This window comes from Salvelinus namaycush, chromosome 12 (assembly GCF_016432855.1).
Source record: "Salvelinus namaycush isolate Seneca chromosome 12, SaNama_1.0, whole genome shotgun sequence".
Lineage (NCBI taxonomy): Eukaryota > Metazoa > Chordata > Actinopteri > Salmoniformes > Salmonidae > Salvelinus > Salvelinus namaycush.
This window is the reverse complement of record NC_052318.1, coordinates 31,621,898-31,649,435: the sequence shown is the minus strand read 5'-3', so window position 1 is coordinate 31,649,435 and position 27,538 is coordinate 31,621,898. Positions and strand designations below refer to the sequence as shown.

General features: G+C 44.8%; 1 pseudogene; it reads right to left on the bottom strand.

Moving 5' to 3' along the window:
• Nucleotides 1–456: 456 nt before the first annotated feature.
• Nucleotides 457–25,987, bottom strand: LOC120057466 (annotated as a pseudogene).
• Nucleotides 25,988–27,538: the final 1,551 nt, after the last annotated feature.

Sequence of the window (27,538 nt, the reverse complement as noted above, 5' to 3'; positions counted from 1 at the left end):
TATCAATTTATTTCAGGACACCATTCAGTCATTACGCACTTCCATTCTCTGCATCTGAGGCTGTTTCTCAATACATCCTTTACTACTCAGGTAATAATGCAGCCATTATGGCTTCCATCATATTACTATCGCCTATCCAGAAAGGGATAGTGTGTCAAAAGAGGCTTTTTCAAAGTATTGAGATGCAAGTCTCCAGATGTGAAGATTAAATAAGGACACTGAGGGATAGGTATGTGTGTGTGGGACGGGTGAATCTCAAAAGTCCTTCCTTAATTCCTTGTGTCCTCTTCTTGCCTGCTTAAACAAGTCAGAGAGAAGTGGAGACAGAGGACGTAAGCATTCGAGGAAGGACTTTTGACATTCGCTTTGTGTGTAGGATGAGGTAAGTGGAGAGGGGCACTGCCCCTAATTTCCGGTGGTAATTCGCTGTAGGTAAAATACAAAAGTAGGATTCGCTCATGAGGAATCATCGCAGCAGGTTACAGAGTCTGTGTCCAGGTCAACTACTAGAGCGTCCACTAATTCTTCAATGGTAGGGGACCTCTGAAGCATGCCTACAAACCATGGAACAGGCCAGGAGAGAGGGAGAGATTTAGATACAAAGGACTTACAAGGACTTCTATGAAGAACCTTTTTAACTTGTTTGGAGGATAGAAAATCTTTATTTTTTTGTGTTCTTTATCTATTGTTTTAACTCTGAGTCTTTGTGTTTGAGTTCATTCATATTACAGAAAATAAACTAGATGTAATCATGTTAAATTGGCCTGTAATACACCATTGATTAGCTGTGCTTGTTCTGTATTGTAACACATCTCAGCTTGGGCTATACTCATGTCATGCTGACAGCTACTAAGAGGTTCATTCCCCATGATGCATGTCAACACTCTCAGAATCTGATCGAGTAACCACGACAATTGAAAATGAAAGCGCTGCCATATACAGTGGCAAGAAAAGGTATGTGAACCCTTTGGAATTTCCTGAATTTCTGCATTAATTGGTCATCAAATTTGTTCTGATCTTCATCTAAGTCACAACAATAGACAAACATAGTGTGCTTAAACTAATAACACACAAATTATTGTATTTTTCTTGTCTATATTGAATACATCATTTAAACATTCACAGAGTAGGTTGGAAAAAGTATGTGAACCCCTAGGCTATTGACTTCTCCAAAAGCTAATTGGAGTCAGGAGTCAGCTAACCTGGAGTCCAATCAATGAGATGATATTGGAGATGTTGGTTAGAGCTGCCTTGCCCTATAAAAAACCCTCACAAAATTTGAGTTTGCTATTCACAAGAGGCATTGCCTGATGTGAACCATGCCTCGAACAAATGAGATCTCAGAAGACCTAACATTAAGAATTGTTGACTTGCATAAAGCTGGAAAGGGTTACAAAAGTATCTCTAAAAGCCTTGATGTTCATCAGTCCATGGTAAGATAAATTGTCTATAAATGGAGAAAGTTCAGCACTGTTGCTACTCTCTCTAGGAGTGGCTGTCCTGCAAAGATGACTACAAGAGCACAGCGCAGAATGCTCAATGAGGTTAAGAAGAATCCTAGAGTGTCAGCTAAAGACTTACGGAAATCTATGGAACATGCTAACATCTTTGTTGACGTGTCTACGATACGTAAGACACCAAACAAGAATGTTGTTCATGGGAGGTCACCACAGAAGAAGCCACTGCTGTCCCCCAAAAAGACATTGCTGCACGTCTGAAGTTTGCAAAAGTGCATCTGGACGTTCCACAGCGCTCTATTCTATATTCTGTGGACAGATGAAACTACAGTTGAGTTGTTTGGAAGGAACACATTTAAGAATGTGAAATGTCAGAATAATATTAGAGAGAATGGTTTATTTCAGCTTTTATTTCTTTCATCACATTCCCAGTGGGTCAGAAGTTTACATACACTCAATTAGTATTTGGTAGCATTGCCTTTAAATTGTTTAACTTGGGTCAAAAGTTTTGGTTAGCCTTCCACAAGTTTGGCCCATTCCTCCTGACAGAGCTGGTGTAACTGTGTCAGGTTTGTAGGTCTCCTTGCTCACACACGCTTTTTCAATTCTGCACACAAATTCTCTATAGGATTAAGGTCAGGGCTTTGTGATGGCTACTCCAATACCTTGACTTTGTTGTCCTTAAGCCATTTTGCCACAACTTTGGAAGTATGCTTGGGGTCATTGTCCATTTGGAAGACCCATTTGCGACCAAGCTTTAACTTCCTGACTGATGTCTTGAGATGTTGCTTCAAAATATCCACATAATTTTCATTCCTCATGATGCCATCTATTTTGTGAAGTGCACCAGTCCCTCCTGCAGCAAAGCACCCCCACAACATGATGCTGCCACCCCCGTGCTACACGGTTGGGATGGTGTTCTTCGGCTTGCAAGCCTCCCCCTTTTTCCTCCAAACATAACGATGGTCATTATGGCCAAACAGTTCTATTTTTGTTTCATCAGACCAGAGGACATTTCTCCAAAAAGTAAGATCTTTGTCCCCATGTGCAGTTGCAAACCATAGTCTGGCTTTTTTTATGGCGTTTTCGGAGCAGTGACTTCTTCCTTGCTGAGTGGCCTTTCAGGTTATGTCGATATAGGACTCGTTTTACTGTGGATATAGATACTTTTATACCTGTTTCCTCCAGCTTCTTCACAAGGTCCTTTGCTGTTGTTCCTGGATTGATTAGCACTTTTCGCACCAAAGTACATTAATCTCTAGGAGACAGAATGCGTCTCTTTCCTGAGCGGTATGATGGCTGTGTGGTCCCATGGTGTTTATAGTTGTGTACTATTGTTTGTACAGATGAACGTGGTACCTTCAGGCGTTTGGAAATTGCTCCCAAGGATGAACCAGACTTGTGGAGGTCTACAATTTTTTGTCAAGCAAAGAGGCACTGAGTTTGAAGATAGACCTTGAAATACATCCACAGGTACACCTCCAATTGACTCAAATGATGTCAATTAGCCTATCAGAAGCTTCTAAAGCCATGATATCCTTTTCTGGAATTTTCCAAGCTGGTTAAAGGCACAGTCAACTTAGTGTATGTAAACTTCTGACCCACTGGAATTGTGATAGTGAATTATAAGTGAAATAATCTGTCTGTAAACAATTGTTGGAAAAATTACTTGTGTCAGGCACACAGTAGATGTCCTAACCGACTTGCCAAAACTATAGTTTGTTAACAAGAAATTTGTGGAGTGGTTGGAAAACAAGTTTTAATGACTCCAACCTAAGTGTATGTAAACGTCCGACTTGAATTGTATATAACTTTCAAAATACAGAAATCATACTGGCTGTATTTCTGTATTTTGAAAGTTCTACATCTTGAAAACTTGATTGTTGACATGAAAAACACACGTTAAAGCTTCCTGTTTTGAGATTTACAGTGGTTTCAGGATAACCTGGGAGGCATCAGAGAGTAGCACAGTAGCAGCCCTTACCTGTATCCAACCACAGGGCAAAGCAACTGCCATCATCATACATACCCCTATAATTAAGATTTTGAAGTATCCGAGGCCTGCGCCTCATCCATATGCACTAGCAAAATAAACTTCAAGCGCTATGCATTGATGGCAATGCCAAAATTAAATCAGTTGATCATACTATACATATAGGAGTGGTGACCTGGGAAAGGAACTAATGATTGTAAATGCAAAACCCAGCATATCACCATAGGAGGGCAAAGAGTGTGCAAGAACCCTAAGTAGTAAGGAAAAGGAGGAAGGTAGCAGGCAAAGAAAAGGGTGAGTTTGAGTGAGCTCCTTACCTTGCACCATAAGCATAGGCTCCTTACTGCCATGAGCTAGCATCTCCCTGCAATAGTGCTCTCCCATCTCCCTGTGGGGGAGATTAAGTGGAGGGGGTGAGTAGGCAGAGATTGAGAGACAGGTAGAGAAGGAGAGGGAGAGAGGGCTTGAAAGAAAGAAGAAGTGGAAAGCGAGAGGATTGGGGTTTATGCCAGACAGATGAGGATATGGCTGCCTCTGTGAATACTGTACTGGCTTAGTGTGCATGGGGGTTGAGCTGTGCTTTCACTGCAACTGACAGGGAACTGTAGTCTGCCACTCTACAAGCCCCCATGATGAAAAGAGCAGAGACAAAATGTATTCTAAGAAAGTCAAAACCCTCCAGGCAAAACAATCCTGTATTTCTAAACACAAATCCCCCGATGTCCAATAAAGGAAATTACAGTGATATAGTATATGTGGGTGTGAGTATATGTGGGTTGTTACTGTCATGTACAGACTAGTGTGAGTGAATCCATTTATGAGGTAGTAGAGATTTCTTTAAAGTCAAATAGCAGAGACCTCACATGGCAGACCAGACATATAAGACCTTTGAGAAAATAGAACATCTGCTTTTACAACATGGACAGGTGAATTTCTCTTTTTGGAAGCACTGCCTCCAGCACGCGACATGAGGTAGGAGTAGTACTTCACACTGTAGCCAATGAGGGGATTGAATCTCAGCTGCCAGGCCTTGAGACAGAGTACCAGTTACAACTAAAGACACTTATTTTCACTATATTGGAAAATGTATATTTTTTTAACTCTCCTAGGCACCTTCTCAAATATGGCTTACACAAAGGAAAGTATTTCACCCAAAATTGGCTACAGAACATACAGTGCATTCGGAAAGTATTCAGACCCCTTCCCTTTTTCTACATTTTGTTACGTTACAGCCTTATTTTAAAATGTATTAAATACATGTTTTTCCTAAACAATCTACACACAATACCCTATAATGACAAATCGAAAACAGGTTTTTAGAAATGTTTGCAAATGTATTAAAAAAAAACAAAAACAGAAATACCTTATTTACATAAGTATTCAGACCTTTTGCTATGAGACTCGAAATGAAGCTCAGGTGCATCTTGTTTCCATTGATCATCCTTGAGATGTTTCTACAACTTGATTGGATTCCACCTGTGGTAAATTCAATTGATTGGACAGGCACAAACCAGTTTATGTAAGGTCCCACAGTTGACAGTGCATGCCAGAGCAAAAACCAAGCCATGAGGTCGAAGGAAATGTCCGTAGATCTCAGAGACAGGATTGTGTCGAGGCACAGATCTGGGGGAGGGTACCAAAAATGTCTGCAGCATTGAAGGTCCACATGAACACAGTGGCCTCCATCATTCTTAAATGGAAGAAGTTTGGAACCACCAAGACTCAACCTAGAGCTGGCCAGCTGGCCAAACTGAGCAATCGGGGGAAAAGGGCCTTAGTCAAAGAGGTGACCAAGAACCTAATGGTCACTCTGACAGAGCTCTAGAGTTTCTCTGTGGAGATGGGAGAACCAAACTGAGCAATCGGGGGAAAAGGGCCTTAGTCAAAGAGGTGACCAAGAACCTAATGGTCACTCTGACAGAGCTCTAGAGTTTCTCTGTGGAGATGGGAGAACCTTCCAGAAGGACAACCATCTCTGCAGCACTCCACCAATCAGGCCTTTGTGGTAGAGTGGCCAGACAGAAGCCACTCCTCAGTAAAAGGCACATGATAGCTGCTTGGAGTTATCCAAAAGGCACCTAAAGGACCCAGACCATGAGAAACAAGATTCTCTGGTCTGATGAAACCAAGATTGAACTCTTTGGCCTGAATACCAAGTGTCATGTCTGGATGAAACCTGGCACCATCCCTACGGTGAAGGATGGTAGTGGTAGCATCATGCTGTGGGGATGTTTTTCAGGGGCAGAGACTGGAATACTAATCATGATCGAGGCAAAGATGAACAGAACAAAGTACAGAGAGATCCTTGATGAAAATCTAGTCCAGAGTGCTCAAGACCTCAGACTGGGGCGAAGGTTCACCTTCCAACAGGACAACGACTCTAAGCACACAGCTAAGACAATGCAGGAATGGCTTAGGACAAGTTTCTGAATGTCATTGAGTGGCCCAGCCAGAGCCCAGACTTGAACTCGATCGAACATCTCTGGAGAGACCTGAAAATAGCTGTGCATCCAACCTGACAAAGCTTGAGAGGATCTGCAGAGAAGATTGAGAGAAATTCCCCAAACACAGGAGTGCCAAGCTTGAAAAGTCATACCCAAGAAGACTCAAGGCTGTAATCGCTGCCAAAATTGCTTCAACAAAGTACTGAGTGGAGCAGCGGTCTTTAAAAAAAACAGGTTTTAACCAGGTAGGCAAGTTGAGAACAAGTTCTCATTTACAATTGCGACCTGGCCAAGATAAAGCAAAGCAGTTCGACACATACAACAACACAGAGTTACACATGGAGTAAAACAAACATACAGTCAATAATACAGTAGAATAATTAATCTATATACAATGTGAGCAAATGAGGTGAGATAAGGGAGGTAAAAGGCAAAAAAAGGCCATGGTGGCAAGGTAAAAACAATATAGCAAGTAAAACACTGGAATGGTACATTTGCAGTGGAAGAATATGTAAAGTAGAAATAGAATTAATGGGGTGCAAAGGAGCTAAATAAATAAATACAGTAGGGGAAGAGGTAGTTGTTTGGGGTAATTTATAGATGGGCAATGTACAGGTGCAGTAATCTGTGAGCTGCTCTGACAGCTGGTGCTTAAAGCTAGTGAGGGAGATAAGTGTTTCCAGTTTCAGAGATTTTTGTTGTTCGTTCCAGTCATTGGCAGCAGAGAACTGGAAGGAGAGGCGGCCAAAGGAGGAATTTTCTTTGGGGGTGACCAGAGAGATATACCTGCTGGAGCGCGTGCTACAGGTGGGTGTTGCTATGGTGACCAGCGAGCTGAGATAAGGAGGGACTTTACCTAGCAGGGTCTTGTAGATGACCTGGAGCCAGTGGGTTTGGCGACGAGTATGAAGCGAGGGTCAGCCATAGAGCGTACAGGTCGCAGTGGTGGATAGTATATCAAATCAAATCAAATCAAATGTATTTATATAGCCCTTCTTACATCAGCTGATATCTCAAAGTGCTGTACAGAAACCCAGCGTAAAACCCCAAACAGCAAGCAATGCAGGTGTAGAAGCACGGTGGCTAGGAAAAACTCCCTAGAAAGGCAAAAACCTAGGAAGAAACCTAGAGAGGAACCATGCTATAAGGGGTGGCCAGTCCTCTTCTGGCTGTGCCGGGTGGAGATTATAACAGAACATGGCCAAGATGTTCAAATGTTCATAAATGACCAGCATGGTCAAATAATAATAATCACAGTAGTTGTCGAGGGTGCAGCAAGTCAGCACCTCAGGAGTAAATGTCAGTTGGCTTTTCATGGCCGATCATTAAGAGTATCTCTACCGCTCCTGCTGTCTCTAGAGAGTTGAAAACAGCAGGTCTGGGCAGGTAGCACGTCCGGTGAACAGGTCAGGGTTCCATAGCCGCAGGCAGAACAGTTGAAACTGGAGCAGCAGCACGGCCAGGTGGACTGGGGACAGCAAGTCATCATGCCAGGTAGTCCTGAGGCATGGTCCTAGGGCTCAGGTCCTCCGAGAGAGAGAAAGAAAGAGAGAAAGAATTAGAGAGCATACTTAAATTCACACAGGACACCGGATAAGACAGGAGAAGTACTCCAGATATAACAAACTGACCCTAGCCCCCCAACACAAACTACTGCAGCATAAATACTGGAGGCTGAGACAGGAGGGGTCAGGAGACACTGTGGCCCCATCCGATGATACCCCCGGACAGGGCCAAACAGGAAGGATATAACCCCACCCACTTTGCCAAAGCACAGTCCCCACACCACTAGAGGGATATCTTCAACCACCAACTTACCATCCTGAGACAAGGCCGAGTATAGCCCACAAAGATCTCCGCCACGGCACAACCCAAGGGGGGGCGCCAACCCAGACAGGAAGATCACGTCAGTGACTCAACCCACTCAAGTGATGCACCCCTCCTAGGGACGGCATGAAAGAGCACCAGTAAGCCAGTGACTCAGCCCCTGTAATAGGGTTAGAGGCAGAGAATCCCAGTGGAGAGAGGGGAACCGGCCAGGCAGAGACAGCAAGGGCGGTTCGTTGCTCCAGAGCCTTTCCGTTCACCTTCACACTCCTGGGCCAGACTACACTCAATCATATGACCCACTGAAGAGATGAGTCTTCAGTAAAGACTTAAAGGTTGAGACCGAGTCTGCGTCTCTCACATGGGTAGGCAGACCATTCCATAAAAATGGAGCTCTATAGGAGAAAGCCCTGCCTCCAGCTGTTTGCTTAGAAATTCTAGGGACAATTAGGAGGCCTGCGTCTTGTGACCGTAGCGTACGTGTAGGTATGTACGGCAGGACCAAATCGGAAAGATAGGTAGGAGCAAGCCCATGTAATGTTTTGTAGGTTAGCAGTAAAACCTTGAAATCAGCCCATGCCTTAACAGGAAGCCAGTGTAGGGAGGCTAGCACTGGAGTAATATGATAATTTTTTTTGGTTCTAGTCAGGATTCTAGCAGCCGTATTTAGCACTAACTGAAGTTTATTTAGTGCTTTATCCGGGTAGCCGGAAAGTAGAGCATTGCAGTAGTCTAACCTAGAAGTAACAAAAGCATGGATTAATTTTTCTGCATCATTTTTGGACAGAAAGTTTCTGATTTTTGCAATGTTACGTAGATGGAAAAAAGCTGTCCTTGAAACAGTCTTGATATGTTCGTCAAAAGAGAGATCAGGGTCCAGAGTAGTGCCGAGGTCCTTCACAGTTTTATTTGAGACGACTTTACAACTATCAAGATTAATTGTCAGATTCAACAGAAGATCTCTTTGTTTCTTGGGACCTAGAACAAGCATCTCTGTTTTGTCCGAGTTTAAAAGTAGAAAGTTTGCAGCCATCCACTTCCTTATGTCTGAAACACAGGCTTCTAGCGAGGGCAATTTTGGGGCTTCACCATGTTTCATTGAAATATACAGCTGTGTGTCATCTGCATAGCAGTGAAAGTTAACATTATGTTTTCAAATGACATCCCCAATAGGTAAAATATATAGTGAAAACAATAGTGGTCCCAAAACGGAACCTTGAGGAACACCGAAATGTACAGTTGATTTGTCAGAGGACAAACCATTCACAGAGACAAACTGATATCTTTCCAACAGATAAGATCTAAACCAGGCCAGAACTTGTCCGTGTAGACCAATTTGGGTTTCCAATCTCTCCAAAAGAATGTGGTGATCGATGTTATCAAAGGCAGCACTAAGGTCTAGGAGCACGAGGACAGATGGAGAGCCTCGGTCTGACACAATTAAAAGGTTATTTACCACCTTCACAAGTGCAGTCTCTGTGCTATGATGGGGTCTAAAACCAGACTGAAGCATTTCATATACATTGTTTGTCTTCAGGAAGGCAGTGAGTTGCTGTGCAACAGCTTTTTTAAAAAAAATTGAGAGGAATGGAAGATTCGATATTGGCCGATAGTTTTTTATATTTTCTGGGTCAAGGTTTGGCTTTTTCAAGAGAGGCTTTATTACTGACACTTTTAGTGAGTTTGGTACACATCCGGTGGATAGAGAGCTGTTTATTATGTTCAACATAGGAGGGCCGAGCACAGGAAGCAGCTCTTTCAGTAGTTTAGTTGGAATAGGGTCCAGTATGCAGCTTGAAGGTTTAGAGGCCATGATTATTTTCATCATTGTGTCAAGAGATATAGCACTAAAACACTTAATTGTCTCTCTTGATCCTAGGTCCTGGCAGAGTTGTGCAGACTCAGGACAGCTGAGCTTTGGAGGAATACACAGATTTAAAGAGGAGTCTAATTTGCTTTCTAATGATCATGATCTTTTCCTCAAAGAAGTTCATGAATTTATTACTGCTGAAGTGAAAGCCATCCTAACTTGGGGAATGCTGCTTTTTTTATATGGGGCTTTGGTGACAAAACGGATGGCACTGTGATAGACTGCATTCAATTCATTGAGTAGGGTATTGGAGGCTATTTTGTAAATGACATCGCCGAAGTCGAGGATCGGTAGGATGGTCAGCTTTACGAGGGTATGTTTGGCAGCATGAGTGAAGGAGGCTTTGTTTGCGAAATAGGAAGCCAATTCTAGATTTAACTTTGGATTGGAGATGTTTGATGTGAGTCTGGAAGGAGAGTTTACAGTCTAACCAGACACCTAGGTATTTGTAGTTGTCCACATATTCTAAGTCAGAACCGTCCAGAGTAGTGATGCTGGACGGGCGGGCAGGGGCAGGCAGCGATCGGTTGAAGAGCATGCATTTAGTTTTACTTGTATTTAAGAGCAGTTGGAAGCCACGGAAGGAGAGTTGTATGGCATTGAAGCTCATCTGGAGGGTTGTCCAGTGTCCAAAGAAGGGCCAGAAATATACAGAATGATGTCGTCTGCGTAGAGGTGGATCAGAGACTCACCAGCAGTAAGAGCGTCATCCTTGACGTATACAGAGAAGAGAGTCGGCCCAAGAATTGAACCCTGTGGCACCCCCATAGAGACTGCCAGAGGTCCGGACAACAGGCCCTCCGATTTGACACACTGAACTCTATCAGAGAAGTAGTTTGTGAACCAGGCGAGGCAATCATTTGAGAAACCAAGGCTATTGAGTCTGCCGATGAGGATGTGGTGATTGACAGAGTCGAAAGCCTTGGCCAGGTCAATGAATACGCCTGCACAGTATTGTTTCTTATCGATGGCGGTTATGATATCGTTTAGGACCATGACCAGCTCTGAAGGCAGGGTAGGATAGATATAGGTCTGTAGCAGTTTGGGTCAAGAGTGTCCCCCCCTTTGAAGAGGGGATGTCCGCAGTCCGCAGCTGCTTTCCAATCTTTGGGAATCCCAGACGACACGAAAGAGAGGTTGAACAGGCTAGTAAAAAGGGTTTGCAGCTCTTTCAGAACATCAGCTGACTGGATTTGGCAGAAGGAGAAATGGGGAAGGCTTGGGCGAGTTGCTGTGGGGGGTGCAGTGCTGTTGACCGGGGTAGGGGTAGCCAGGTGGAAAGCATGGCCAGCATGGCCACTATAATTCTCAATTATAGTGGACTTATCGGTGGTGACAGAGTTTCCTATCCTCAGTACAGTGGGCAGCTGGGAGGAGGTGCTCTTATTCTCCATGGACTTTACAGTGTCCCAGAACATTTTTGAGTTTGTGTTGCAGGAAGCAAGTTTCTGCTTGAAAAAGCTAGCCTTAACTTTTCTAACTGCCTGTGTATATTGGTTTCTAACTTCCCTGAAATGTTGCATATCACGGGGGCTGTTCGATGCTAATGCAGAACGCCACAGGATGTTTTTGTGTTGGTTAAGGGCAGTAAGGTCTGGAGAGAACCAAGGGCTATATCGGTTCCTGGTTCTACATTTCTTGAATGGGGCATGTTCATTTAAGATGGTGAGGAAGGCATTTAAAAAAATAACCAGGCATCCTCTACTGACGGGATGAGGTCAATATCCTTCCAGGATACCTGGGCCAGGACGATTAGAAAGGCCTGCTCGCTGAAGTGTTTCAGGGAGTGTTTGATAGTGATGAGTGGAGGTCGATTGACCGCTGGCCCATTACGGATACAGGCAATGAGGCAGTGATCGCTGAGATCTTGGTTGAAAACAGCAGAGGTGTATTTAGAGGGCAAGTTGGTTAGGATGATATCTATGAGGGTGCCTGGTCTAAGGCACTGCATCTTAGTGCTAGAGGCATCACTAGTCCCTGGTTTGATCCTGGGCTGTATCACAACCTGCCGTGATAGGGAGTCCCATAGGGCGGCAAGCAATTGGTTCAGCGTCGTCTGGGTTAGGGGAGGGTTTGGCCGGGGTAGGCCGTCATTGTAAATAAGAATTTGTTCTTAACTGACTTGCCTAGTTACATTTTTAAAAAGGGTCTGAATACTGTTCGGTTCTAATTTTGAGTAAATAACTCACGGACACTAGAGAAGCATAACCAAGTTTAATTCTTCCCAAAGGGTCGATACAGCTGTAATTCAGACAAAAAAAAAATCACACAAGCACTAATATTTAACCCTTTCTCCTAGGCTGAGTCTCCTCCTCCACAATGCATCTCTGTTGCTAGACAGAATCTTAGTGATATCTGTTCTTCCTCACTTCATCTAACCTGACCTCTACCCCAAAGTGCTCACTCCTCCCCAAGTCAAGGCTGTCATAGTTATTGATAGCAGACTGTGTCTCTTCTCCTCCCAGAGTATACCTGATGGCTAACAATAACATATCCTGACATAATGTAAACATTATACATTACACTCTCTCCCTCAGTGACAATGTTAGGTTCTAAGATCTCCACCCGTCTCCCCTTATCAATGCCTGCCACATGTACTCGCTTCCCTGCACTCAACACATTCCAAGCTTAGTTGCACCCACTATATACCGTCCTCCTATAACCCTTAACTTCTGGTGTAGACCCTCAACCTTGGCACTCCATCAGTAACATGAATAAGTATATTTTCATATTCTCAGAACCCAACAATACTTATGTAAATGTGATATTTCAGTTGTTGTTTGTTTATAAATGTGCAAAAAAATCTAAAAACCTGTTTTTTCTTTGTCATTATGAGGTATCGTGTGTATATTGATGAGGGGGAAAAAACTATTTCATCAATTTTAGGATAAGACTGTAACGTAACGAAATGTGGAAAAAGGAGCGTGAATACTTTCCGGATGCAGTGTAAATGAGACATGCAGTGCTTATCATCTCTTGGGGAATGATTTTGTGTATTCTTTCTCTGGACAGTTATTTCTAACTCCTACACAATCTCGTTTTGATGATGATAGCTCGGCTGTCTGTGTGGGGGCTTGTTATAAGCCAAACCCAGTGGGAACCCTCCCTTTTGCTTCTCACAGTCAATGACAGGTAAGGACCTACCAAAAGGCTGGCTGAATGTCACGGTTCCAAACAAAGACCGGGGTGAAAGTGATTCCATATGGTCACTGCAACGATCTGTGATTTTGCCTATGTGGACCAGGCACAGATATGAAAACTCTATAAACTTAAATAAACCTGAAATTAAACACTACATTTTCCAACTGTAAATAAAAAGTTTAAACAGTACCAGTCAAAAGGGCTTTTCTTTATTTTTCCCATTTACTACATTGTAGAATAATAGTGAAGACATCAAAACTATTAAAATAACACAATCATGTAGTAACCAAAAAAGTCTTAAACAAATCAAAATATATTTTATATTTGAGATTCTTCAAAGTAGCTACTCTTTGCCTTGATGACAGCTTTGCACACACTCTTGGCATTCTCTCAATCAGCTTCATGGAATGCTATTCCAACAGTCTTGAAGGAGTTACCAAATATGTTGAGCACCTGTTGGCTGCTTTTCCTTCACTTTTTGGTCCAACTCATCCCAAACCATCTCCAATGGGTTGAGGTCGGGTGATTGTGGAGGCCAGGTCATCTGATGCAACACTCCATCACTCTCCTTCTTGGTCAAATAGCCCTTACACAGCCTGGAGGTGTGTTGGGTCATTGTCCTGTTGAAAAACAAATGACTAAGCTCAAACCAGATGGGATGGCGTATCGCTGCAGAAAGCTGTGGTAGCCATGTTGGTTAAGTGTGCCTTGAATTCTAAATGAATCACCGACAGTGTTGCAAGCAAAGCACCCCAACACCATCACACCTCCTCCTCCATGCGTCACGGTGGGAACCACACATGCAGAGATCATCTGTTCACCTACTGTGCATCTCACAAAGACATGGCGGTTGGAACCAAAAATCAGACCAAAGGACAGATTTCCACCGTTCTAATGTCCATTGCTCGTGTTTCTTGGCCCAAGCAAGTCTCTTCTTATTGGTGTCCTTTAGTAGTGGTTTCTTCGTAGCATTTCGACCATGAAGGCCTGATTCACGCAGACTCCTCTGAACAGTTTATGTTAAGATGTGTCTGTTACTTGAACTCTGTGAAGCATTTATTTGGGCTGCAATCTGAGGCTGGTAACTCTGATGAACTTATCCTCTGCAGCAGAGGTAACTCTGGGTCTTCCTTTCCTGTGGCGGTCCTCATGAGAGCCAGTTTCATCATAGTGTTATTTCATAGTTTTGATGTCGTCCCTATTATTCTACAATGCAGAAAATAGTACACATACAGTTGAAGTCGGAAGCAAGTCGGTAATGACATCAACTTCTGCATGACACAAGTCATTTTTCCAACAATTGTTTACAGACAGATTATTTCACTTATACTTCAGTGTATCACAAATCCAGTGGGTCAGAAGTTTAGGCTAATTGACATCATTTGAGTCAATTGAAGGTGTACCTGTGGATCTATTTCAAGGCCTACCTTTAAACCAGTGGTTCTTAACCTTGTTGGAGGTACTGAACCCCACCAGTTTCATATGCGCATTCACCGAACCCTTCTTAATTGGAAAAATAAAATATGATTTTTTCAAATTCAAAACATAGGTATATATTTTACTGGTGCACAAAATGAACCGTGCATCAACATCAACACCGTGTGTTCAAAGAACAAAATCATCAAAACATGATTTTCACACAAAAACAAAAACATAATAATGAATATTTACTGCAAATCAGTGTGACTTCTGCTGTTGCCTTTCAGAGACCAGTTCAGAAATGCGCGGCTTCACCTTGGCAAGTGCCACTCTCATGTCATTTTCGCAACAAAGTCTGTTCCTTTTCTTCATTTTTATGTCCAGCATCCTCGAAAAGGATTGCTCGCAAAGATATGTTGTAACAAACGGTATGAAAATCTCCAGAGCTTTCTTAGCAATAACAGGGTACGTTACCATTTGTTGGCACCAAAACGTTGAAAGCGTTGTTGTTCTGAAGAGTTGCTGTTGAACCTGGCTCTGCTGAATTTCAATGATTTCATCGAGGTATTCATCATTGACATCTGTTGTCTCAACACTAAACGTGAATGGCTGTCTCACCCATGCTGGATATGACTCTCTTGTAGGGAAGTATCCGTCGAGAGACTTTGCAAGCTCATCTAAGTGCGTGGCAATTGCTTGCTTCAGTTCCGCAGGTACAGAAATGTCTCCGATTCCAGATACATCTTCGATCTTACTTACACAGTCGTCCAGCAGGGGAAAGTTTGCAAAGTTATCGTTCTCTGTTCGTCGTTTCCATAACGGTAGCTTTTTTTGAAAAGCCTTCGGGTTTTCCTCCGCTTCGATGATGTTGACTCCACCGCCCTGCATCTTTTGATTGAGATGATTGAGAGCTGCGAAGATATCAGCCATGTACGCTAAAATGAGAATGAACTCAGAATTTTTGAAGCAATCTGCATGACAATGTTGGTGCTCTTGCAAAAACAGGGCTAATTCCACACGCACGGCAAAAACACGATTCAGCACCTGTCCCCGGGATAACCACCGAACGTTAGAATGGTACAGAAGTACCTCAAATTCAGAGCCCATTTCTTTACACAGCTCACTGAAGATGCGGTGCCTCAGAGCACTAGTTCGCACATAGTTCACGCATTCCACTACAATTTTTAATACTTCTGCCAGTTTTGGAGGCAAGGTTTTTGTTGCCAACGCATGCCTGTGCAGAATACAATGCGTAACAATGATGTGTGGTGCATCGGCTTTCACTAGCGCACCAAAACCAGACTTTCTTCCCAGCATGACTGGAGCTCCGTCCGAACAAACTGCAGAAACCATATCCCACGAAAGATTGTTGTCTTTGAAGAAGTCATCCACAAGTTTCTTCACATCGGCTGCCTTAGTTGTTGTTGTAAGAGGCTTACAAAATAAAAAATCTTCCTTTATCACGTCGTCTTTCACATAGAGCACGAATACAGCAAGCTGGGTTAGATTGGAAACGTCTGTGGTCTCGTCGAGTTGAAGGCTGAATTTTGCCGGGCTTGAAATCAGATCTGCAACTACTTGAGCCAAGATGTCTTTGCTCATGTCCTCTATTCTGTCGCTGATGGTGTCATTTGAAAGAGGAATTTGGGATAACTTAACTTCAGCCTCTTTTCCCAGCATGATATTCGCCATCTTCAACACAGCTGGTTTTATGAGTGTTTCACCAATGGTGTGTGGTTTGCCCTGCTTTGCGATCAGGTAAGCAACTTCGTACGATGCTGTGAGGATCGGTTTGTTGATGGGTACAAAGCCGAGAACAGGCAGAGTAGCCTTTTCATCGAATCTGGCTCTCTTCACCTTGAATTCAGCGAGCGTTGTGTTCTTGTATTTTCCATCTCCATGCAGCTGAAGGAAGTGTTCTCTTAGTTTTGTCGGTGCTAGACTAGAATTGCTCAACTTGGTAGTGCAAATCATGCAGTTAGGACGCTGACTCCCATCACGTTCCGTTATACATGTGAATCCATATTGTACATATTCGTCCGACCACTTTCTTTTTTTGCTCGACATAGTAAGTATGAAGGGATTAAAATATTAAGAAAGAAATCACAAGACGTACCATCACGACAGTCACAAGTTGACTACTGAGCGCACCAAATTCCCTGCAGCACAGATAGGCCAAGCGATGTAACCCAGGTTAAGAACCACTGCTATAAACTCAGTTTAAATCACCCGACCTCTTTGCTTGACATCACGGGTGTAACGGCGGCCTTCCCTCTCTTCACTAGAAGAGGGGGTGAAACAGGGATCGGACCAACACGCAGCGTAGCCAGTGCTCAACATGTTTAACAACAACTACTGTGAACACTAAACAAATACAAAATAACAAAAGTGGCAAACCGATACAGACCTATCTGGTGCAGACCACAAACACAGAGACAGGAAACAACCACCCACAATCCCCAACACAAAACAAGCCACCTATATATGATTCTCAATCAGGGACAACGATTGACAGCTGTCTCTGATTGAGAACCATATTAGGCTGGACACAGAAATAGACAAACTAGACACACAACATAGAATTCCCACCCAGCTCACGTCCTGACCAACACTAAACAAGCAAAACACATAAGAACTATGGTCAGGACGTGACAGTACCCCCCCCCCCCCCCCTGAGGTGCGGACTCCGAACGCACCCCTAAAACTCAAGGGGAGGGTCTGGGTGGGCATCTGTCCGCGGTGGCGGCTCCGGCGGTGGACGAGGACACCACTCCACCACTGTCTTCGTCCCCCTCCTTAGCGTCCTTTGAGTGGCGACCCTCGCCCCCGACCATGGTCCAGGAACCTTCACCAAGGCCCCTCCTAAATATAGACAACTCAGGACAGAGAGGTAGCTCAGGACAGAGGGGTAGCTCAGGACAGAGAGGTAGCTCAGGACAGAGAGGTAGCTCAGGACAGAGGGGCAACTCCGGACTGAAGGACAGCTCCGGACAGAGAGGCAGCTCTGGACTGAATGGTTGCTCCGGACTAGATGCAGCTCATGACTGGAAGGCAGCTCATGACTGGAGGGCAGCTCATGACTGGAGGGCAGCTCATGACTGGAGGGCAGCTCATGACTGAAGGGCAGCTCATGACTGGAAGGCAGCTCATGACTGGAGGGCAGCTCATGACTGGAGGGCAGCTCATGACTGGAGGGCAGCTCCTGACTGGCTGGCGGCTCTGGCAGCTCCTGACTGGCTGGCGGCTCTGGCGGCTCCTGACTGGCTGGCGGCTCTGGCGGCTCCTGACTGGCTGGCGGCTCTGGCGGCTCCTGACTGGCTGGCGGCTCTGGCGGCTCCTGACTGGCTGGCGGCTCTGGCGGCTCCTGACTGGCTGGCGGCTCTGGCGGCCCCTGACTGGCTGGCGGCCCCTGACTGGCTGGCGGCTCTGGCGGCCCCTGACTGGCTGGCGGCTCTGGCGGCCCCTGACTGGCTGGCGGCTCTGGCGGCTCCTGACTGACGGACGGCTCTAGCGGCTCCTGACTGACGGACGGCTCTGACGGCTCGGGACAGACGGGCGGCTCTAATGGCTCGGGACAGACGGATGGCTCAGATGGCGCTGGGCAGACGGATGGCTCAGATGGCGCTGGGCAGACGGATGGCTCAGATGGCGCTGGGCAGACGGATGGCTCAGATGGCGCTGGGCAGACGGATGGCTCAGATGGCGCTGGGCAGACGGATGGCTCAGATGGCGCTGGGCAGACGGATGGCTCAGATGGCGCTGGGCAGACGGATGGCTCAGATGGCGCTGGGCAGACGGATAGCTCAGATGGCGCTGGGCAGGCAGGCAGCTCAGACGGCGCTGGGCAGATGAGCAGTGCAGACGGTGTTGAGCAGACGAGCAGTGCAGGCGGGGTTGGGCAGACGGCCGACTCTGACCTGCTGAGGCGCACAGTAGGCCTGGTGCGTGGTGCCGGAACTGGTGGCACCGGACTGGAGACACGCACCTCAAGGCTAGTGCGGGGAGCAGGAACAGGGCACACTGGTTTCTCAAAGCGCACTATAGGCCTGGTGCGTGGTGCCGGAACTGGTGGTACCGGACTGAGGGCACACACCTCAGGGCGAGTGCGGGGAGAAGGAACAGTGCGTACAGGGCTCTGAAGACGCACAGGAGGCTTGGTGCGTGGTGCCGGAACTGGTGGTACTGGGCTGGAGACACGCACCACAGGGAGAGTGCGTGGAGGAGGAACAGGGCTCTGGAGACGCACAGGAAGCCTAGTGCGTGGTGTAGGCACTGATGGTACTGGGCTGGGGCGGGAAGGTGGCGCCGGATATACCGGACCGTGCAGGCGTACTGGCTCCCTTGAGCACCGAGCCTGCCCAACCTTACCTGGTTGAATGCTCCCCGTAGCCCGTCCAATGCGGGGAGGTGGAATAACCCGCACTGGGCTGTGTAGGCGAACCGGGGACACCATGCGTAAGGCTGGTGCCATGTACACCGGCCCGAGGAGACGTACTGGAGGCCAGATATGTTGAGCCGGCTTCATGGCACTTGGCTCAATGCTCAATTTAGCCCGGCCAGTGCGGGGAGGTGGAATAACCCGCACCGGGCTATGCACACGTACAGGAGACACCGTGCGCTCTTCCGCATAACACGGTGTCCGCCCGTACTCCCGCTCTCCACGGTAAGCATGGGAAGTGGGCGCAGGTCTCCTACCTGACTTCGCCACACTACCCTTTAGCCCCCCCCCCCCCCAAGAAATTTTTGGGATTTCTTCTCGGGCTTCCTGGCCAGCCGTGTTCCCTCATAACACCGGTTCCCCTTCTCAGCTGCTTTCGCTCTCCTAGCTGCCTCCACCTGTTCCCATGGAAGGCGATCCTTACCAGCCAGGATCTCCTCCCATGTGTAGCAACCCTTTCCGTCCAATACGTCCTCCCAAGTCCATTTCTCCTGGTCCCGCTGCTGCTGCTGCTGCCGTTGCTGCCCGTTGCTACGCCGCTTGGTCCGGGTTTGGTGGGTGGTTCTGTAACGGCGGCCTTCCCTCTCTTCACTAGAAGAGGGGGTGAAACAGGGATCGGACCAACACGCAGCGTAGCCAGTGCTCAACATGTTTAATTAACAACAACTACTGTGAACACTAAACAAATACAAAATAACAAAAGTGGCAAACCGATACAGACCTATCTGGTGCAGACCACAAACACAGAGACAGGAAACAACCACCCACAATCCCCAACACAAAACAAGCCACCTATATATGATTCTCAATCAGGGACAACGATTGACAGCTGTCTCTGATTGAGAACCATATTAGGCTGGACACAGAAACAGACAAACTAGACACACAACATAGAATTCCCACCCAGCTCACGTCCTGACCAACACTAAACAAGCAAAACACATAAGAACTATGGTCAGGACGTGACAACGGGAAAATCAAAAGATATCAGCCAAGACCTCAGAAAAATTGTAGACCTCCACAAGTCTGGTTCATCCTTGGGAGCAATTTCCAAATACCTGAAGGTACTAACAATAGTCTGTACAAACAATAGTACGCAAGTATAAACGCCATGGGACCACACAGCCGTCATACCGCTCAGGAATTAACATACTTTGGTGTGAAAAGTGCAAATCAATCCCAGAATAACAGCAAAGGACTTTGTGAAGATGCTGGAGGAAACAGGTACAAAGTATCTATATCCACAGTAAAACGAGTCCTATATCGACATAACCCGAAGGCCGCTCAGCAAAGAAGAAGCAACTGCTCCAAAACCGCCATAAAAAAATCCAGACTACGGATTGCATCTGCACATGGGGACAAAGATCGTACTTTTTGGAGAAATGTCCTCTGGTCTGATGAAACAAAAATAGAACTGTTTGGCCATAATGACCATCGTTATGTTTAGAGGGAAAAGGGGGAGGCTTGCAAGAACAGGAAGAACACCATCCCAACCGTGAAGCACGGGGGTGGCAGCATCATGTTGTGAGGGTGCTTTGCTGCTGGAACGCTGGTGCACTTCACAAAATAGATGGCATCATGAGGCAGGAAAATGATGTGGGTATTTTGAAGCAACATCTCAAGACATCATTCAGGAAGTGGAAGCTTGGTTGCAAATGGGTCTTCCAAATGGACAATGACCCCAAGCATACTTCCAAAGTTGTGGCAAAATGGCTTAAGGACAACAAAGTCAAGGTATTGGAGAGGCCATCACAAAGCCCTGACCTGAATCCTATAGAAAATGTGTGGGCAGAACTGAAAAAGTGTGTGCGAGCAAGGAAGCCTAGAAACCTGACTCAGTTACACCAGCTCTGTCAGGAGAAATGGGCCAAAATTCACCCAACTTATTGTGGGAAGCTTGTGGAAGGCTACCCTAAAAGTTTGACCCAAGTTAAACAATTTAAAGGCAATGCTACCAAATACTAATTGAGTGTATGTAAACTTCTGACCCACTGGGAATGTGATGAAATAAATAAAAGCTGAAATAAATCATTCTCTCTACTATTATTCTGACATTTCACATTCTTAAAATAAAGTGGTGATCCCAACTGACCTAAAACAAGGAATGTTTACTTGGATTAAATGTCAGGAATTGTGAAAAACTGAGTTTGAATGTATTTGGCTAATGTGTATGCAAACTTCCGACTTGAACTGTAAATAAAAACCCTTGAATGAGTAGATGTGTCCAAACTTTTGACTGTTACTGTACATTGTCAGAAGAGCAGCATCATTTTGTAGTCCAACCTAAATTATTTTTGAGTTTCGCTATTATATGTCTTTTCGCATTTGGGAAACTACTTTTATCTTAAATATACCCCAAGGAAGATTTGAGCTCTGCTATTTAATAACAAAACAGATGGAATGGACAAGAAAATTGTCTCTTGGAGTAGAGATTGGTTAGCTGTGTTTTTCAGCCATTTCAGGGAGCACAATCATTCTTATGGGCATTTCCCCCCACAACTGTGATTACAACTGTGAAATAGCCTCTAGAGGTCATAGAATAGAGGGTTATTCTATTCTATGTTTTATGTTCCTCTCTGGATAATAACTCTCTCACACACACTAGGAGGGCAGGGGTACAGAGCGGGTGGTTTATATCAGGGAGAGAATAGTTGATCTGACATTCACAGATCACTATATCATCCACAGTTTCCATAATGAGACTCACTCTCAGATATCTATGCACGTACAGTATTTGGAATGTAAGGTTGTCCATAGAATTTGTCTTGCAACTCTTTTAGAATGTCTGTCGTTGACCGATTTTTTGGCTTGCCATGATACACTTGATCCAAAACAGCATAAAAAAAACCTGTGAAAAAATAAACATGCCAATTATTTAATGAGTAAAGTGATAGTTTTCCCATTGGTTGTGGTACAACCAACAAAACTGCTAGACACAGACACTGCCACTGTGGCTACTTGAAGCTGAGTGTCTGCAGCCCCACAGATTCTCTTGGATTCACAAAGGAGACCATGCTCTTGGGCAGGGGCTGAAATAGAAACAAATCATTCTGAGACAAACAAAAAACCCATCTATCGACTTCTTCTCTGTGGTGAACCTCTGCGTGCCTTCAAGATTTGGCTAAGTGAAACGTTTGCTATTAGCTTGACTTTGGTATGAGGATACAACAGTACATTTGTATGATGTTGTCGTTTGTATGTGTATGTTTGGTATTGTTGATAAAATATCAAATATAATCTTACAAAAAAAAGTAAGTGCTCATGTTTGTGGTCTGTGAAATCAACAGACTTTCAGTCTGATTCAGAACCATGACACAACCCAACGTGTTCAAGTGCAGCCAAGTGCATTTGGTTCATAGCTTATGGAGATCTAGTGATACGTCACGTAACTATTAAATAAAGGACTGCCAAAGTCTACAGTATTATAATAGACAGTCTGATAGGACAGCTTAGGACAGATACCTTATCTGTGAACCACAGCAGTAGACAAACAGCTAAAGAACTAATGCTACTCCATCTACATAGATTCCATAATGTTAAGAAGGACTGTGTGAGAGGGAAAGTTACAGAAGACGGGTATGAACTTGTGTTGCCCACCTGTCCGGTCTGATAGTGCCGTGCAAACTGATTCACCACCCGATAGTCTGTGGCAAAGAACTCCATTAGCAAAGTCAGTCGAGCATCTAGTTCCTGGAAAAGACCATTGTCAGGAGAAGATGAGTCTCTCACTAAAGAGCTTGTTTACTAAAACTCTCACAAAAGAGCTTGTTTACCAACTTTACTATGTAGTACATTTTTCACGGTAGCATGCAATGCTAGCCCTGTATCGCAGGAGGTCATACAAATACAAGAAGACTAAGCCTATTAGTCATTTACGGTAGTTCACTGGATAAATGTGTCTATTAAGCAAATATACACGAAGAGCTCTATTTTAGCAAAGATAACGCAACGGTAAATTTTTGCTCTGGTGGTAGTGTTATAGGTTCGGGGGGTGTCACAAATATTTGTGCTATTTTCACAACTGGAATTACGGGCGCAGTAGCTGGTGGTGGATCAACATTTTTATGAATAATTAAATTGTGGGTGTGTCGAGCATAGGGTGTTGAGGCTTGGCCCCTCACTGGCCAATCAAAATGTGCTCCATGCCTAAATATGTGGTTGGTTCAAGTTGTGTATTTACAGTCTTTTATGTTTTGCGTTGTCATCAACTCCAATTAGAATGTTGGTCCATTATAATGACAGCCTAGTTTGTTAAATAGCCTGCCCCATATATGCGAAATATGTTGAACGTTTGCAGTCCATATTGTTCTAATTGCTTTGATATGGAAATACATTGTTAAACTTAGGCTATAGCATTCATTTGTATATAGGGGCTAGGCCTACTGTAAATTGCAGTCTGGACATCGACATGCCAAACTTAGTCAAAAAGCTAAATTGTATTCACTAGGCTATTGATAAGGCCTAAAAAGACTGTGTATAATTCTAATCAAATATCTAATAAAAACAAAACAACTTGTTTTAAATAGGCTATGTCTAAATACAGTTACAGGCACCATAATTGCTCCCCGTGGGCATATAACACAGACAAGGCAATTTAAGACTATGGACAGTGATTCTTTCTAATAAGTTTGGTTTTTAATCAAATTAAACGAAAACCAATCAATCTGTTTTTTAAACCAACAACAATCTTTCTAAATAGGATCAGATCAGAAGCATGATATCATAAACCACTTCTCTCGTTCCATGGCACTGTGTGCAAACGTAGGCTTAAATGTTTTTTTGCATAGTATTTGCACATCTATACAAAATACTGGGCTCCTGTCAATTATATCGTTACCTATGTGCGAGGCAGATTCTCAAAAAAAACTACAGTTAATATGTCATTATAGGAGGACTGAATAGTTTGGAGGAGCGTGTCTTTGTCGGACGAGGGGAGCTCTTTGAAAAGGGAGATGGATAGCCTATTTGAACAAGCGAAATGCAGGTATGCGAATTGTGAATAATGAAAAAGTATGAGGGAAATAAACTCAAATATTTCAAAGCACTCTCAGTAGACCATTTAAAACCCTTTTATTCACAGGCTACTTTTGGCTAATGGCCAGGATAAAAAATATGCACTTATGCCATGCTGCTAAACCAGTCTTGATTAAGGTGAGGGTAGGCTATGCTTGGATTTTAATCAAATTAAACAAAATGGGGGGAAACCATATATTTGTATTATTTCTAAATACAAGATTCACCAGCACAAAAGGCACATCTCTCCTTCCATGGGCACTGTGCGTCACGGCAGTATAGGCTGCGCCGCTGCTCTCAAAATCCATGCCATTATCAACTGTGTTACCTTTAAGACCTGCTTTTGTTGGGTCTGAAAACCTCCCTTAAGTGCTGCATGAAATTGTAACTTTTAGCTTGTCTTTAAGGACACACCTCATAATATTGCCACCCTTCCCACCTCAGCACAAGCGAGTGATTGTTAGACAGGTAAATTGCCGAACTTGCCACTAGGGCTGGAAAATGCCACTGCGCTAGTTTTTACACGACAAAATTGCAAACTAATGTGTGTTTGACATTTGCGCCACCTTAGCGCTAGCCAAAAATAGAACTTGAAATATACCATGCAAAAATGACAGAAGGGAAATCCCGTCAGCATCAGGACAACCACAGGGTGTTGGTACTCCCCATCCTCCTTCAGACACTCCCCTCGGATGGTGAAGTGGCAGTCCTGGGGGCACAGAAAAGGCCTTGGTATGATCAGCACTGGTGTCTTACTGTAGCAGAGGCTTTAGACAGTATTTCTACAGCCGCTTGTCTTACCTGGTGTGGTTTGTCAGGCCTTCGGAAGAAGTCACAGTAGATGTATCCCTGAAGACCTTCTGCCTCAGGGACAACAGCCTGTGAACCAACGGACATGCAGCACTGCTTGAAAAAAATCCATCCCCAGCTAGGTAAACAGCACAGTAACGAGACTTTAAAATGACAAAAAGCCAAGCAGCAACTATTACATTTTCTGCTGATTCACTCAAAGGGGCCCCCAGACATTGGTGTTGAGTGTCATACAGACAGACAGACTGTTCTCTCACCATCTTGCGGAGGTCTTCGCTCCACGCCTCCCCTGCCATGGGCTGTTCATTCTGGAAGGAGACCCCCAGCAGCTGACTAAACAGCATGTTGAGGCCCTCCATGCAGGCCCCCAGGGAGAAGTAAGGAATGTACAGGCAGGGATCTATCTTATACTTGCACACACACATACACTCATAACATAGCCTTATCACAGACTGTTTTCTGAATCACATTAAGCAATACACAAGCCCCCCCTAGAGGCATTTTAGTAGAAAATAAAGCTCAGGTACTCCTGTCAATCATTCAATTGTTTATTTAGGATATTCCCTACGATTCCTTGTCCTTATATTCTGTCCACTGAGAACATACACATAGGGTTATTACAGAACTATATAGACCTTTGTATAGGTATCTTACCTCTCTGCCAACACAGCACCGCTGAAGTAGGGGTGGTCCCTTGGCATGAGTTCCTGAGATAAAAAAACTATTGAAAGGATTGTCTTAATCTCCTAAACATGAATGTCAGAACAGAGCTGATTAAATGCATTTATAAGATGACTCACAATACTTCTTGAGTTCATTTTCATCTTCATATCCCTCATCAGGTTAAAATCTTTGGCAGTTCTGAAATGCAAAATAGGGACATTATTGTGTGAGCATGTGCCACATGTACAAAACATTTATTTGTTGTACAGAGTGGTCATGCCAGTGTCTGGGTCTCTGACTCCGGAGAGTTTGTCTGTCCGCAATTCAAGGAATTTCATGACAGTCTCTGCCAAACAAAACATACACATACAAATCAACACAGTACACACTTCTCTGTTTGTAGAATCAAAGTCAATGAAATAGTTTATACAAGCAGCGGAGCACTAAGAAATTAGGCTAATGGCCAGAGTGCTTTACCTGGGGTCCTGGCCATGGTTCCCTTTAAAGCCCTGTGTGCAAAAGATTCATAGCCCACTAAGTTGGCTAGGTTATTCCTACAAGCCAGCAGGTCATCCACACAAAGCAGCAGACTTGAATTCGGGAAGAGGAAGATTTTATAAGCAGCCTCCCGCACCTCAGAGAAAAGGACAAGCATATAATAACTATAGGCTACTGCACAGCAAACCATCATGCCCAATACCATTTCCTACTATGGGATGGTAGATGGAAGACCACTAATTATGTACAGAGATAAACCTGTGGGTTGCACGCACACCTGCAAACACAAAAACACACCAGTTCATCAGGAGAGTCTGAATTGAGGCCTATCTGGATGGAGCTGCCGTCTATGGAGAAGCAGTGTCGGATGTATTCTGGCAGGGCCATCATCTTGTGGACAGATTCCACAACCATGCTGTTGTGGCTGCAGTCGGAGTCCTGCCACTTTAAAGTTTTTGTAGGCACCAAAGTGGCCAAGATTCAAGAGCTAACAGATCTCTGTGCATGGTGTTATGTGGATTCGGCGAGGAATCCTGTATACGACATCATGAGAGGCAAGACTCTGAAATATCTTGCAGAGTCTTGCCCAACAGATGGAGCCAAGGACCACCATTCCTCCTTCAAAGTCCAGATGAGTGGTCAACTAAGCCAAATGTTCATCCTGCGGAGGACACATCAGAACTCGGGAAGCAATCCTACATCGATGTCAATGCAGTTGCTGGTTCCCAAGACCCAGATGTGAGCCAGTGTACTACCTGGAAGGAGTTTCTAGAAGTTACTATGGAAGTGCTACATGGGGTGGCAGGTCAGGGTGGTGACCCTTCCACAGAAGACTACCAAGAAGCTGAGACAGTCATCTTCAAAAGAGCCCAGGGAGAGAGTTTCCCAAATGAGCTGCATCTCCTGAAAGCTGGTAAGCCTTCCCCAACGGAAATATGCAAATAAATGCTAGAATGGCCAATAGGATCTCACTAGCTCGTGCTTGGCTCTGCCCACCTCCTTGGTTGTTCTGCCCACTATGATTAATTTGCTCCCATTGAAAATGACAGGCTCTGGTCTATCTTGGGTTAGTTTAAAAAATCTTTAGTATAATGTCCCCCAGTGTCTTTGTTATATGCCCTGAAACTATAGAGATGTGTGTATAGTTTATGTGGGTATTTGATTGTGTAGATGCATTCAAGTTCATGCAGTTGTGTGAGGATGATGGTGCTGCATTGTAGTGCTGTGTGGCTGCATCCCTCTGATCTTTCATTATTGAAGTCACAGCCATGTTAGGCTGTATTGTCCTGTGCAGCTGTCACGTGCCTGACCTGTTTTCCTTTGTCTTGTATTTATTTAGTTGGTCAGGGCGTGAGTTGGGTGGGTTTGTTTATGTGTGATTTTCTATGTTGGGATTTTGTGTTCGGCCTGGTATGATTCTCAATCAGAGGCAGCTGTCAATCGTTGTCCCTGATTGAGAATCATACTAAGGCAGCGGGGGTTTCACGTGTGTTTTGTGGGTGTTTGTCTTTCGTGTTAGTATTCGTGCCACACGGGACTGTTTTCGGTTGTATTCTATTTGTTATTTTGTTTCATGTTAGTGTTCAGTTTCGATATAATAATCATCATGAGCACTACCCACTCCGCGTATTGGTCCGATCCTTCTCGCCTCTCCTCGTCCGAGGAGGAGGAAGAATATGACAGCCGTTACAGAAACACCCACCACCAAAAGACCAAGCGGAGTGGAAAAGGACAGCAGCAGCAGCAGCTCAAAAAGGAGAATTGGACATGGGAGGACGTTTTGGACGGCAAGGGTTGCTACACATGGGAGGAGATCCTGGCTGGAAAGGATCGCCTCCCATGGGAACAGCTGGAGGCAGCTCGGAGAGCAGAGGCAACCGGAGAGGGGAACCGGCGGTATGAAGGTACGCGGCTAGCACGGAAGCCCGAGAGTCAGACCCAAAAATTTCTTGGGGGGGGGGTCAC